The sequence below is a fragment of the Dipodomys spectabilis genome, unplaced genomic scaffold, assembly GCF_019054845.1.
Source record: "Dipodomys spectabilis isolate Male_0828 unplaced genomic scaffold, ASM1905484v1 ptg000034l, whole genome shotgun sequence".
In the NCBI taxonomy this organism is placed as follows: Eukaryota; Metazoa; Chordata; class Mammalia; order Rodentia; family Heteromyidae; genus Dipodomys; species Dipodomys spectabilis.
In genome coordinates, this window is record NW_024870711.1 from 8,240,542 (window position 1) to 8,253,653 (window position 13,112).

The following is a 13,112-nucleotide window of genomic DNA, read 5'->3' on the forward strand; positions in this document are numbered from 1 at the left end:
GAAGACTGCCATACAGGATTTAGAAAATTAAATTGAGACCAGATAGCCTAGCACTCAGGAGATGGACCCAGAAGAAACGTGTTTGGAGCCGCCCTGGGACCTCACTCTGTGCAGGGAGGGCTTGTAGGAATGGGTTCATTCTCTCCTGCCACGTTCATCTCCTTTCATGCTTCTGCCTTCCGTCATGTGAGGGTGTAGCAAGAACACCTCTACCAGACACCGTGGATTCCAGCACTTTGATCTTAGACTTCCTTCCTGGTCTTCAGAAGTGTAAGAAATAAATTTCTTTTCTTTTTTGTTTTTTTGCCAGGACCTGGGCACTGTCCCTGAGCTTCTTTTTCTCAAAGCTAATGCTCTACCACTTGAGCCACAGCTCCACTTCCGGCCTTTTCTGTTAATGTAGCACTGAGGAATTGGACCCAGGGCTTTCCACACAGTAGGCAAGCACTCTATCACCAAGCCACATTTCCAGCCACAATTTATTTTCTTTATAAATTATGCAGTCTAAGGTATTTTGTTATAGCAACAGAACATAAAATGACAAGATTAATTTTCTGTGACGGTGCATATATAAGACATACACATTTATGTTTTCTTTAATGAAACTGAGATATCTTGGGTGTTGTATGTTTTGTAGTGTTCCCATTACTATTTTGTTTGAATTACCTTTCTGCCTTGTGAGTATTCTGCTTTGTGAATAATCTAACATAATCTACTAGAAACTTAGAACTACTTGGTTTGAGGGCTAGGAAGGTGGTTCAGTGGTAGAGCGCTTGCCTTGCATGCTCAAGGCCCTGGGTTTGATTCCTCAGCACCACATAAGCAAAAAGAAAAAAGCCGGGAGTGGCGTTGTGGCTCAAGAGCTAGAGCTCTAGCCTTGAGCTGAAGAGCTGAGGGACAGCACCCAGGCCCAGAGTTCAGGCCCCACGACCAGACCCCCCCCCCCCAAAAAAAAAAGAACTACTTGGTTTGAGTCATCCCAGACAGAAAAGTCTGTGAGACTCATCTCTAATTAACCAGCAAAAAGCTGGTAGTTGAAGTGTGGCTCAAGTGGTAAAGCACTAGCATAGAGTAAAAAGTCAACTAAAAGCACAGAGCCCTGAGTTCAAGTCCCAATACTGGCACAAAAACAAAATAAAGACCAAAAGTACAGACTGAACATGGTGCAGTGGCATACCCTATAGTCTCAGTATTTGGGAGGGAGAAGCAGGAAGATCTCCATTTAAGGCTACGTAACAAGTTCAAGACAGTCTCATCTGCAGTAAGTCACTATTTTTTTTTTAAAGCTAGGTGCTGGTATCTCACACCTGTAGTCCTAGCTCCTCAGGAGGCTGAGATCTAAGGATCACTATTCAGAGCCAACCAGGGCAAGAAAGTCTGTAAGATTCTAATTTCCAATTGACCACCAGAAAACCAGAAGTGGTGCTGTGGCTCAAAGTGGTACAGCACTAGTCTTGAGCAGAAAAGCTTAGGGACAGCACCCTGGCCCTGAGTTCAAGCCCCACACCAACAACAAAACAAAAAATAGTAAAGCTCTTAGAGCTTAATATCAGACCCTTTATTATATCCTGAAAGTAATTGCTATCTTGTTTCTACAAGGCTTATAGAGAAGTCCTGCTTTTGAAAAACATCTAAAGTCAGTCCTCATTTGTGCTTCATGGGCCTGCTTCTCTGTAAATTAAAAGAAATATTTATTTATTTTATGACCAGTTGGTAACAAGATTAAAGAATAACTCTAATGTCAATGCCAGTGAGAGAGCATGACCTTGCAACAGCAGTTCCCTTTTGTTACCAATTTCATTGTCAGGTAGGACTCTGTCATATATCAAAAAGCCCATGTCTGAAATTTCTTAAATTTGTCAGGCCCCAGTGGCTCATGCTTGTAATCCTTGCTACTCAGGAGGCTGAGGTCTGAGGATGAGAATTTAAAGCCAGCCCAGGCATGAAAGTCCGAGAGACTCATCTTCAATTACCCACTAAGAAAACTTAAGTGGCGCTGTGGATCAAGTGGTAGAGTACTTGCCTTGAGCTGAAGAGCTCAGGGACAGTGCCCAGGCCCGGAGTTCAAGCCCCACAACCGACCAAAAAAAAAATCTTAAATGGAGGTGTTATTGGTTATATAACTGAAGAACCTTGGAATAGCATTAGTTCAGGCTTCATTAGGCCCAGGGTTCTGATCATATTAATAGGACAAGTTTCCCTGCCTCAGTTTTGCACCCGTGGTGTCAAGTCAGCAGTTCTTAGGACCTACACTCTCTCCACTAATATCCAACAGGAAAGAAAATGTCTCCCTCACCAGTCATTCTCGAAGAGTAAGGAAATTATGACATGATATTTATCATATCATAAATATTATAAGTAAATATTTACATGTTTATTTAGGTAGTACTAGAGTGCGAAAGAAAGGAATGCTACGGAATTTATTCTGTGAAGCCAGTATTATATTTATTGTGAAACCATACACACACACACACACACATACACAAAGAGAATTATAGACCAACCTCATTGATGAACATTAATGTAAAATTTTTCAACAAAATTCTTGAAAAAATTCAACAACAGATTTAAAAAAATCATATAACATGATCAATTGGTTTCATCCCAGGAATGCAACGATGGTTCACTATAGATAAATCAATAAATCACATAAATAGGATCTAGAACAAAAATCATAGGACTATTTCAATTGACATAGAAAAAGGTTTTAAAGGCAAAAAGCTCTGAAGAAACTGAGAATAGAAGAAATGTTCCTGAACTAAATAAAGGCTATATGTAAAAAACCAATAGTCAACATCACATTAAATTGGGAAAAACTGAAATCATTTCCCCTTAAGAGTGAAACAGAAAGCCAGGCACCAGTGGCTCACGCCTATAATCCTAGCTAGTCAGGAGGCTGAGATCTGAGGATTGCGGTTCAAAGCCAACCAAGGCAGGAAAGTCCGTGAGACCCTTATCTCCAATAAACCACTAGAAAACTGGAAGTGGCACTGTGGCTCAATCAGTAGAGCGCTTGCCTTGAGCTGAAGAGCGCAGGGACAGCGCCCAAGCCCAAGTTCAAGCCCCAAGACTGACAAAAAGAAAAAAGAGTGAAACATTCTCTCCTCTCCCCACTTTTATTCGGTATAGTACTGTAATTCCTAGCCAGAGCAATAAAACAAGAGAAAGAAATCATGTCATTTTCAGGAAAATGGATGGAATTGAAGAACATCATGTGGAGTGAGTTAAACCAGGATCAAAAAGCCAAATATTGTGTGGAAGGGACCTAAAGACATGCATATTCATGGGCTTGTTCATACATATATACCAATATATACCAATTCATGTGCATACACATAATTTACATATAATAAATATATATGTATCACATATATCATAGGACTATTTAGGAATGAGTGGGAGAGAAAAAAGAAAGGTGTATAATGAACCCTTTTTTTTGTTGTTGTTGTTTTTTGCCTTGAACTCTAGGCCTGGGCGCTGTCCCTAAGCTCCTTTTGCTGAAGGCTAGCACTCTACCACTTGAGCCACAACATCACTTCTAGCTTTTTCTGTGATTCATTGGAGATAAGAGTCTCATAGACTTTCTTGGCTTCAAACTTGGCTTCAAACTGCCATCCTCAGATCTCAGCCTTCTGAATACCTAGGATTACAAACATGAGCCACCAGCACCCAGCTGAATACTGTTGAAACATATCAACTGCAACTATGTGTGAAGATGGCATAAGGAATCTCAACAAACACTGTTCAGTCTTGGCAGTTGGGGAGCAAGGTTCTATTGGAGAGGTAGCAGTGGTGGGACAATTAATGGAAAGGCTGAATGAGTATGACAATAATCAGAGTAGTTTCTAAGTTCAAAAACAGTAATTTTTTTTTTTTTTTTGCCAGTCCTGGGGCTTGAACTCAGGGCCTGGTCACTGTCCCTGAACTTCTTTTTGCTCAAGGCTAGCACTCTACCACTTGAGCCATAGCAGCACTTCCGGCTTTTTCTTTTTATGTGGTACTATGGAATCGAACCCAGGGCTTTATGCATACTAAGGCAAGCACTCTACCACTAAGCCACATTCTCGGCACAGGAAATTCTTTTGAACTTATTTTCAGAAAGGAGGTAAGGTACTGGAGAGTGGTAGCAGGACTGAGACTGATAGGGATACATCAGAAAATGTGGAAATGTAACAGTTACACCTCACCCCTTGTAGAACTCATGTGTGCAGGGGAAGAGTTGCCCAATGAAAGGTTGGTTCCACACTGGCTTCCACAGACCTCCTTGAGCTCACCAGCAGCAGGCGTTTCCTCCTAACCCAACTGGAAATGCTCACTTCCTCTGGAGTCTATGACTTCTCCTTCTCCTCCTCATGCCTGGAAGCAATCACCCTCCTGAGTGGACACTTTTTTTTTGCCTGCATCCCACTGCTTTTAGTGATGATACTCAAGTCTCCAACATCACCTCCCGTTTCCTTCAAAGCTCTAGGCCGGAGGTCAGCCTGTGGGGGCAAATCCAGTCTACTGTGTCTTTTTCCACATTCTGTGAGCTACAGTGCTGTTTCTGGTTTTCTGGTGGTTAATGGGAGGTAAGAGAGCCTCACAGACTTTTCTGCCTAGGCTGGCTTCAAACCATGATCTTCACATCTTCTCCTGAGTATTATAAGCATGAGCCACCAGTACCCCGTGGTCTGTGTGTGTGTGTGTGTGTGTGTGTGTGTGTGTGTGTGTGTGTGTGTGTGTGTGTGTGTGTGTGTGTGTGTGTATTACTTTGTGCCAGTGCTGGGCTTGAACTCAGCCTAGGTACTGCCCTGAGCTTACGCTCCCCCTCCCTTCTCTCCTGCTCCCTGCCGCCCTTCTTCCTTCCCTCTCTCCCACCCCCCTCTCTTTTTTGGTTGGTCATGGGGCTTGAACTCAGAGCCTAGCTGTTGTCCCTGAGTTTATCTGCTCAGGGCTAGTGCTTTACCACTTTGAGCCACAGCGCCACTTCAGGTTTCCTGGTGATTTATTAGAGATAAGAGTCTCACGATCTTTCTTGCCCAGGCTCAGGCTGACTTTGAAACACAATCCTCAGATCTCAGCCTCCTGACTAGTTAGGGTTATGGGCATGAGCCTCAGCACCCACTGGTTTTTATGTTTTTTAATTATTGAAAAATATCAAGGGGCTGGGAAGGTGGCTCAGTGATAGAGTGCTTGCCTAGTATGCATGAAGCCTTGGGTTTGATTCCTCAGTACTCATACGTGGAAAAAGCCAGAAAAGGCACTGTGGCTCAGGTAGTAGAGTGCTAGCCTTGAGCAAAAGAAGTTCAGGGATAGTGCCCAGGCCCTGAGTTCAAGTCCCAGGACTGGCATATACATATGGCTGGGAAGGTGGCTCAGTGGTAGAGTGCTTGCCTTGCACATGCATGTGGCCCTGGGTTTGATTCCTCAGCACCACATAAGCAGAGAAAGCCAGAAGTGGCGCTGTGGCTCCAGTGGTAGAGCACTCACCTTGAGCTGAAGAGCTGAGGGACAGTGCCCAGGCCCAGAGTTCAAGCACCATGACCTTAAATAAATAAATAAATAAAAAATAAAATACTGAAATGAACTCCAAAGATATGGAAACAAGCCGGGTGCTGGTGGCTCATGCCTATAATCCTAGCTACTCAGGAGGCTGATATCTGAGGATTGTGGTTCAAAGCCAGCTGGGGCAGGAAAGTCCATGAGACTCTTATCTCCAATTAACCACCAGAAAACCAGAAGTGGTATTGTGGCTCAAGTGGTAGAGTGCTAGCCTTGAGCTGAAGAGCTGAGGGACAGCACCCAGGCCCAGAGTTCAAGCCCCACAACCAACAAAAAAGAAAAGAAAATATACTTATTACCTATGCATGGAAATGTAACCCTGCTATATATTACCTCTATGTAACAACAAAAACAACAACAAAGGTGGACACTGACATGTAAAAATGCCTAGTTTCAGCATCCAGAAAAAAGTTACCGTGGAACAGCGTTTCTCTCATGTATCTATCACTTATACTGCTGCAACAGCAGCTGAATCATGTGGCCCTCAAACCTACAGTATTTCTTTTTTTTAAAAGGAATATAAAACTATTTATTGACCACTGTTCACCATTATTTACAATAAATTAAACAATATACAGTTGGGTAACATTCTGATTACTACAAAGTTGCTTCTCTGGCTTTTGTGGAACCAGTAACCCAATACTGGAAAAAATTGAACTTATATGTAAGGAATGAGTTGGGGTAAAGAAAAAGCATGCAGGTCAAAAATTATAAAATTTTGATCATTTAGGCCAGCAGGTCCTAAATAGTTGAAATCCCTAACCAGTTGATTTTACATTTCCATGAGCTGAGACTTAGATCATGACCCATGAACTTTTAGTATACAGATTCCAATATTCTGTTAAGGAATGCTCACACAGAAACTTCTAGTGAAAGGACATAAAAACGTCTTAGTTTTCTCATCTGGATGAGGGAAGTGGTTGGTAGTGATAAATTTTTTCCTTTCAAGAAGTTTTGCAAACCTACTGCATTTGTATATCTATGGCAGAGGCAGGAGGACCTAAAGTTTGAGGCTAGCCTGGCTACGTAGTAAATTCAAGGCCAGCCTGAGCTGCCTAGTGACCCTGTCTCAAAAACAACAAAAAAAACTAAAACAAGGGCCAAGGATATAACTCAGTGATACATCATTTGCCTACATATGCAAGGCTCTGGGTCTGATGCCCAACACCTCTAAACAAGCAAAATCTCCAAAACAAAAAACTACCTATATATTTTGTTTACATGCACACACACACACAAAAAAAAATACAGGATGGTCCTTCAACATAGCAGTTAAAGACAAGCTGTTTTGATTAATGATCAAAATAATTTGCCTAATATTAAAAAAAACACAACCTGTTCCTGAATGCAGAGGAAATATACCATGGAATTAAATATTCTTTTCTGATAAAAGAAGCAACTACAGAAAGCCTTTATTATATTTGTTCAAAGTAACCAGTGCTGTTGAGGAAAAAAAACCCCAAAAACTCAACAACTCCCCCAATACTACTTTCAAAACCATTATCAAACTTGATTTTCTTTAGAATGTAGTTATTGTTTCACACCATTAATTCAAAAACCAAGACTCAGATTTTATATATATGTATAAATATCTATAAAAAACAATGCAAACAATTACTGAGCTTCATCTTCTGGACAAGAATGCCAAGTTAGTCTCTCTTCATAAAATGCAATTACCATCTGAGGACATTTCATATTCGCCTCTTTTGCCAGCACCAAGTCAGCTTCATCTGAATCTTTCCATTTCATGAGAAACATCAATTCTCCACTGCTGTCTGTGGCACCAATTATTCGTTCAGGATCTAGACCCCTGGCAAAGCCTCTTGGTTTGTCAGCAGTATCTCTTTTCTTCTTTGATTTGCTATCATCAGATTCACTGTCCGAGAAAGATTTTCTTTTTGTACCATCCTTTTCTTTACCAGCTTTTTAAGAGTTAAGAAATGCTTCAATTAATTCTGGACAATCTAAATTTTCTTCAGGTTCCCAAGTATTATCAGCATCTGTAAATCCTTTCCACTTCAGGAAATGGTCTACTTTCCCATTCACCACACGTCGGTCCAGTACTTTTTCCACAACAAACTCTTCAGGCTCTGCTTCTTCAACTTTTTTACTCTTTCCATTCTGTTTCTTTCCCATATTTTGCAATGTAGTTTTGTTAGAGGCCATTTTTAATTGTAGACTTGAAGAGCTATTATTCACCACCTCAGATGCTCCGGGTGGCGATCCTGCAGCAGCAGCAGCCCCTACAGTATTTCTGTGTGCTCCCCACAGAACAAGTGTGTTAACTGCTGTGCTCCACAAGGGCTCGTGTGTTGAAGGCTTGGCATGCAGCCTATGGCTGTGTTGGGAGGCGGTGGAAGTGTTAGAAGTGGTCCCTTAGAAGTAGAGACATGGCTCTGAGGAATATTGGGATTCTGGATCCTTTTCCCCTCCCCCTTTCCTTTCTGGTCACCATAAGATCAGCAGTTATTTCTGCCCCACACTCAGACGTGATGTCCCTGTAAGCGCAAACATAATAGGGCCACGGAGCCATGGAATGAACACTCTAAAGCTGGACCCAAACAAACCATTCTTCCTTTAAATTGATTTATCTCAGGCCATTGGTCAAAGTGACCAAAAGCAGATTAAGACACCGACCCTGACTCTAAATCCAATTTGAATATCTACTGGATATTTAAGGTGTTCATCAGATTTTCTGACATATCAAATCCATCTATTCAATGATTCCCTTCTGCTTTCAGTTCTTTTATTTGATTTTATGGTAAAGATGCTGTACAGAGGGGTTATAGTGACATGAGTAAGGTAATGAGTACATTTCTTGTTGAGCTCCCTCTCTGTTCTTTTTTTTTTTTTTTGGTCAGTTGTGGGGCTTGAACTCGGCCTGGGCGCTGTCCCTCAGCTCTTCAGCTCAAGGAGAACGCTCTACCACTTGAGCTACAGCGCCACTTCTGGTTTTCTAGTGGTTTATTGGAGATAAGAGTCTCACAGACTTTCCTGCCGGGGCTGGCTTTGAACTGTGATCCTCAGATCTCAGCCTCCTGAGTAGCTAGGATTACAGGCATGAGGCACCGGTGCCTGGCTTTCCCTCTCTGTTCTAAGCATCAGTGTATACTGGGTAATCCAATTAGATAGCTTACCTCTGTCATCTTTGACTCCTCCAGCGTCACTACATCTGTTGACTCACCTTCTTTTGCTACCTCTAGCTCCTAAAATGTCCACAGTGCTGAGGATGTAGCTCAGTGTATGAAATTATGCTTAGTTCAAACCCAGTACTGGAAAAAAACAGTCTCTTGAATCTGCCTCTCCTTTCCTCTACCTGGTACTGTGCTTATTCGTTTCCCTTATCTTTACCTCCCCAAATCACTTTGTGTTACATTTTATTAGTCAGACCTTTTGTCCTAGGGGGTGGAGGTATGGTTCAAGTAGTAGAGCATCAGTCCTGAGTTCTAATCCAAAAAGACTTTCAACATTTTTTTTGGGGGGGGGGGTCCGGTCGTGGGGCTTGAACTCTGGGCCTGGGTGCTGTCCCTCAGCTCTTCAGCTCAAGGTGAGCACTCTACCCCTTGAGCCACAGTGCCACTTCCAGCTTTTTTTTTGTGGTGCTGAGGAATCGAACCCAGGGCCTCAAGCATGCATGGCAAGCGCTCTACCACTGAGCTACCTTCCTAGCCCAACCTTCAACATTTTTTTTGTGAGTTCATTTTACTTTTTTGCATTCCTGGGAAAGGCAGTGAATTAATTTCCATGTCTTTTTGAGCAACATGGCTGTAGTTTCTACTAAGTATCAGGAAGCTGAGTTGCTTTCACTCCGTGGAGGAGGGTCTTCCAAAGGGTTGAAACTAAAATAAGAGCTGCCACCACTGCAATTTTCTAAAGATCTGTACCTAAAATGATGACCCCAATTAGATTCCCTTTCTCATCCTGGATGCCCTCGTTTCTTCCTCCTCCCTGGCATACGTGACCCAGCAGGGAAGCCCAGGCTAGCCCTGGGCTACAGGCCGAATTCGGGACCATTGCCCCGACAGGCCTCCTGGGAAGGAGGACACCGCTCGAGCTCTGCGCGCACAGCGCCGCCTGCTGGGGGAAGGAATTAAAGGCTCCGGAACAGGACCCCATCTACCCTTCCCAAGCCGCAAGGTGGAGAGCCGGAAGTCCTCCAGGATCCCCACAGCCCTGACCCCTTACTCTTCCTGCTGTAGAAGCTCGGATCTGAAATGAATCAGTATGTAAGCTAGGGAACTGTCTCGGTTTTTGCCGTTGGCCACGGCCTCTCTTCCATTGTCATCGGACAGCCCACCCATCCCCTGGGCATTTTGAGGAAATCGGACAGGACTGACAACACGTCCTCGTCTTTCAGTGCGTGATCAGAGGTGGTACTAGCCACAGGAAGATGTTTAGTCTCCAGATTGTACTGGTCCAAGTTCATGGCTCACATTCCAAGTGAAGCTGGACAGAGGACAGTGACCACCAAGTGCTCTGTGTTGGTCCTGGTCTTGATCCCTGTCACCTCTAAGAATAATGTCCCTGTCCTTTAGCCCTTGTCTCCACACCATGATTGTGTTTCTCAGACAAACTTATCACAGACTTATTCTGAATGTTCGTTCCAGGGGCATTCTTCCTGCTGTCTTGTTTTCTACTACCTTGGATGTCAGGATTATCATCATCATCATCATCATCATCATCATCATCATCATCATTATTATTAGTGATTGTTTTTGTCAGTCATGGGGTCTGAACTCTGGGCCTGGGCGCTGTCCCTCAGCTCTTCAGCTCAACGCTTGCTCTCTCCACTTGAGCCACAGCGCCACTTCCAGCTTTTCCTGCTTATGTGGTGCTGAGGAATCGAACCCTGGGCCTCATACATGCAAGGCAAATACTCTACCATTGAGCCACCTTCCCAGCCCAGGATTATTATTATTTTTTTTGGTCGTGAGGCTTGAACTCTGGGCCTGGGCCTGTCCCTCAGCTCTTCAGCTGAAGGCAAGTGCTCCACCACTTGAGCCACAGTACCACTTCCGGTTTTCTAGTGGTTTATTGGAGATAAGAGTCTGGGGGGGCCTGGGAAGGTGGCTCAAGTGGTAGAGCGCTAGCCTTGAGCTGAAGAGCTGAGGGACAGCACCCAGGCCCAGAGTTCAGGCCCCACAACCGGACCCAAAAAAAAAAAAGTCTCAGGGACTTTCCTGCCCAGGCTGGCTTTTAACTGTAATCCTCAGATTTCAGCCTCCTTAGTAGCTTGGATTACAGGCAGGAGCTACTGGCACCCAGCATATTCTGACGGTTCTAAGAAGATATTTGTTGCAAGCATCTTGTTAAAGCAGTCCATTAGCAAAGACTGGAAGGAATGGATCTTATCTTGAAAGATTTCCTAAGATCATTGCCACCCTTTGGCATCCTACATCCAATCAACTGCGTGATTTATAAATGTTACTAGCTCTACTTCAGGAACTCACCTCTTCTCACTACTTTCTCCAAAGGCATGCGTGTAATTAAGAGTCCCCAAACAGATCTAATGGAAGATATGAGCTTCTTGATATCAGACAGTAAGCTAATATTGCAAACAATTGACTAATCTCAGCAAAAAGCTAGGCTGGGCCAGGTGCCAGTAATCCTAGCTACTCAGGAGGCTGAGATTTAAGGATCAACGTTCAAAGCCAGCCGCAGCAAAGTCTGTGAGACTGTTATCTCCAGTAAACCACTCGGAAGTGGCGCTGTGGCTCAATTGGTAGAGCGCTCGCCTTGAGCTAAAGAGCACAGGGACAGCGTCCAGGCCCAGAGTTCAAGCCCCACCATTGACAAAAAAAAAAAAAAAAAAAGCCAGGCTGGAGGAACAGCTTAAGTGGTAGACTGTCAACTCTACCACTTAAAAATCGACTACTTAAAAATTAAAGTAAAAACTGGGTGTGGTGGCGCATGTCTGTTATCCCAGCACTAGGAAGTATGAGCCAGGAGGATTGGAAGTTCAAAGCCAATCTGGATTACATTTATTTGAGACTTCCTCCTATCTAAAAAAAAAATAAAGGAGAACACACCAATAGATTATAAAACTAGAATCTTTATGTAAGTGTCCATGTAATTATTTTCCTGTAATTAAAAGTTTGGAGTTAACATTCCAAAGAAAATCACCTATAAAACATTGTTTTAGAGTAATTTCTATTACAGTCTACTCACAATCTAATTTCTGTCATCCCTCAGAATTGCAGATGAGCCCCTGAAAAGGCAGAAATTCTTGGAATGGAGTATGACTGTCCCTACAGTGCACACAATGGTGCTCACATGTAAACTGGACAGTCCTCACCTGTTTCCTAGATTTCTATGAATTGCTGTAAATTTGCTTTGAAACTCCTTAAATGATTGTTGTCTAGAGTATTTCCTAAGCTTTGTTATTATGTCATATTCCAGCATTTAGTTGGCTACTGAAATATTCATTCTTGGGAGTTTCAGCTACTCTGTCAGTTTTAAGTGGCATCTCTCTCTGTTCTGGAATTCCCAAATTTCTTATCTCCTGACCCAACCTTCATTTACATATTGGTTTGATATCTGTCAGAACCTCAGTTTTATTTTGCTTTTCGTCTTCAACTAAGATTGGCCAACTTTTTCTGTAATAACCAATATTCTCTTAGGGAAGCTTTGTGTAATCACTACAGGACCTGTAGATACACTTCAACATTCATATAAACAAAGGTTCAGAGAATTCAATTTATTGCTCTCAGTTTCAAAGTACAAAAACCAAAACCAAATCCAATAGTATCAGGCCAAATAACAAAATTCACAAGACTTAGTTCACAGGTCAGGGTCACACTGTTTTTTTTTTAAATCTATATTTGTATTTTTTTTGTCAGTCATGAGACTTAACTCTGGGCCTGGACGCTGTCCCTCAGTTCTTCAGCTCAAGGCTAGCGCTCTACCACTTGAGCCACAGCACCACTTCTGGTTTTCTAGTGATTTTTATTGGAGATAAGTCTCATAGACTTTCTTGCCAAGGCTGGTTCTGAACCGAGATCCTAAGATCTCAGCCTCCTGAGTAGCTAGGATTACAGGTGTGTGCCCTTGGCGCTGGGCTGGGGTCATACTCTTAAAAGTAGATTGGCATTTAGGGGCCATCCACTTCCTTTCAGATTTGAGAATGGTACTGGAGATTTTTTTTAATAAGATTTTTTATTGTGAAAATACTGTACAGAGGGGTTACAATTACACGAGCAAGGTAATGAGTACATTTCTTATCAAGCATTGTTGCCTCCTCCTTTGTTTTTCCCGCAACATCCCTTCCCTCTCATCTCCCCAACTACTCTTCCCCCCCCCCCCCCCCCCCCGCTTTTTTTTTTTCTTGAGGCCAAATCAATCACTTCGTTAAGGTTTGAAGTTGGGAACAGGGTCCTGGTGGCTCACACCTGTAATCCTAGCTACTCAGGAGACTGAGCTCTGAGGACTGCAGTTCAAAGCCAACCTGGACAGAAAAGCCCACGTGTCTCTTGTCTCCAACTAACCACCAAAAGCCAGAAGTGGGGTTCTGGTTCAAGTGGTTGAGCTCCAGCCTTGAGTGAAAAAGCTAAGGGATAACACCCAGGTGCCCA

At 43.1% G+C, this 13,112-nt stretch overlaps 1 pseudogene; it reads right to left on the minus strand.

Annotated features, from left to right (window-relative positions):
* Positions 1-6,482: 6,482 nt before the first annotated feature.
* On the minus strand, positions 6,483-7,779 carry LOC122105873 (annotated as a pseudogene).
* Between the last annotated feature and the right edge of the window lie 5,333 nt (positions 7,780-13,112).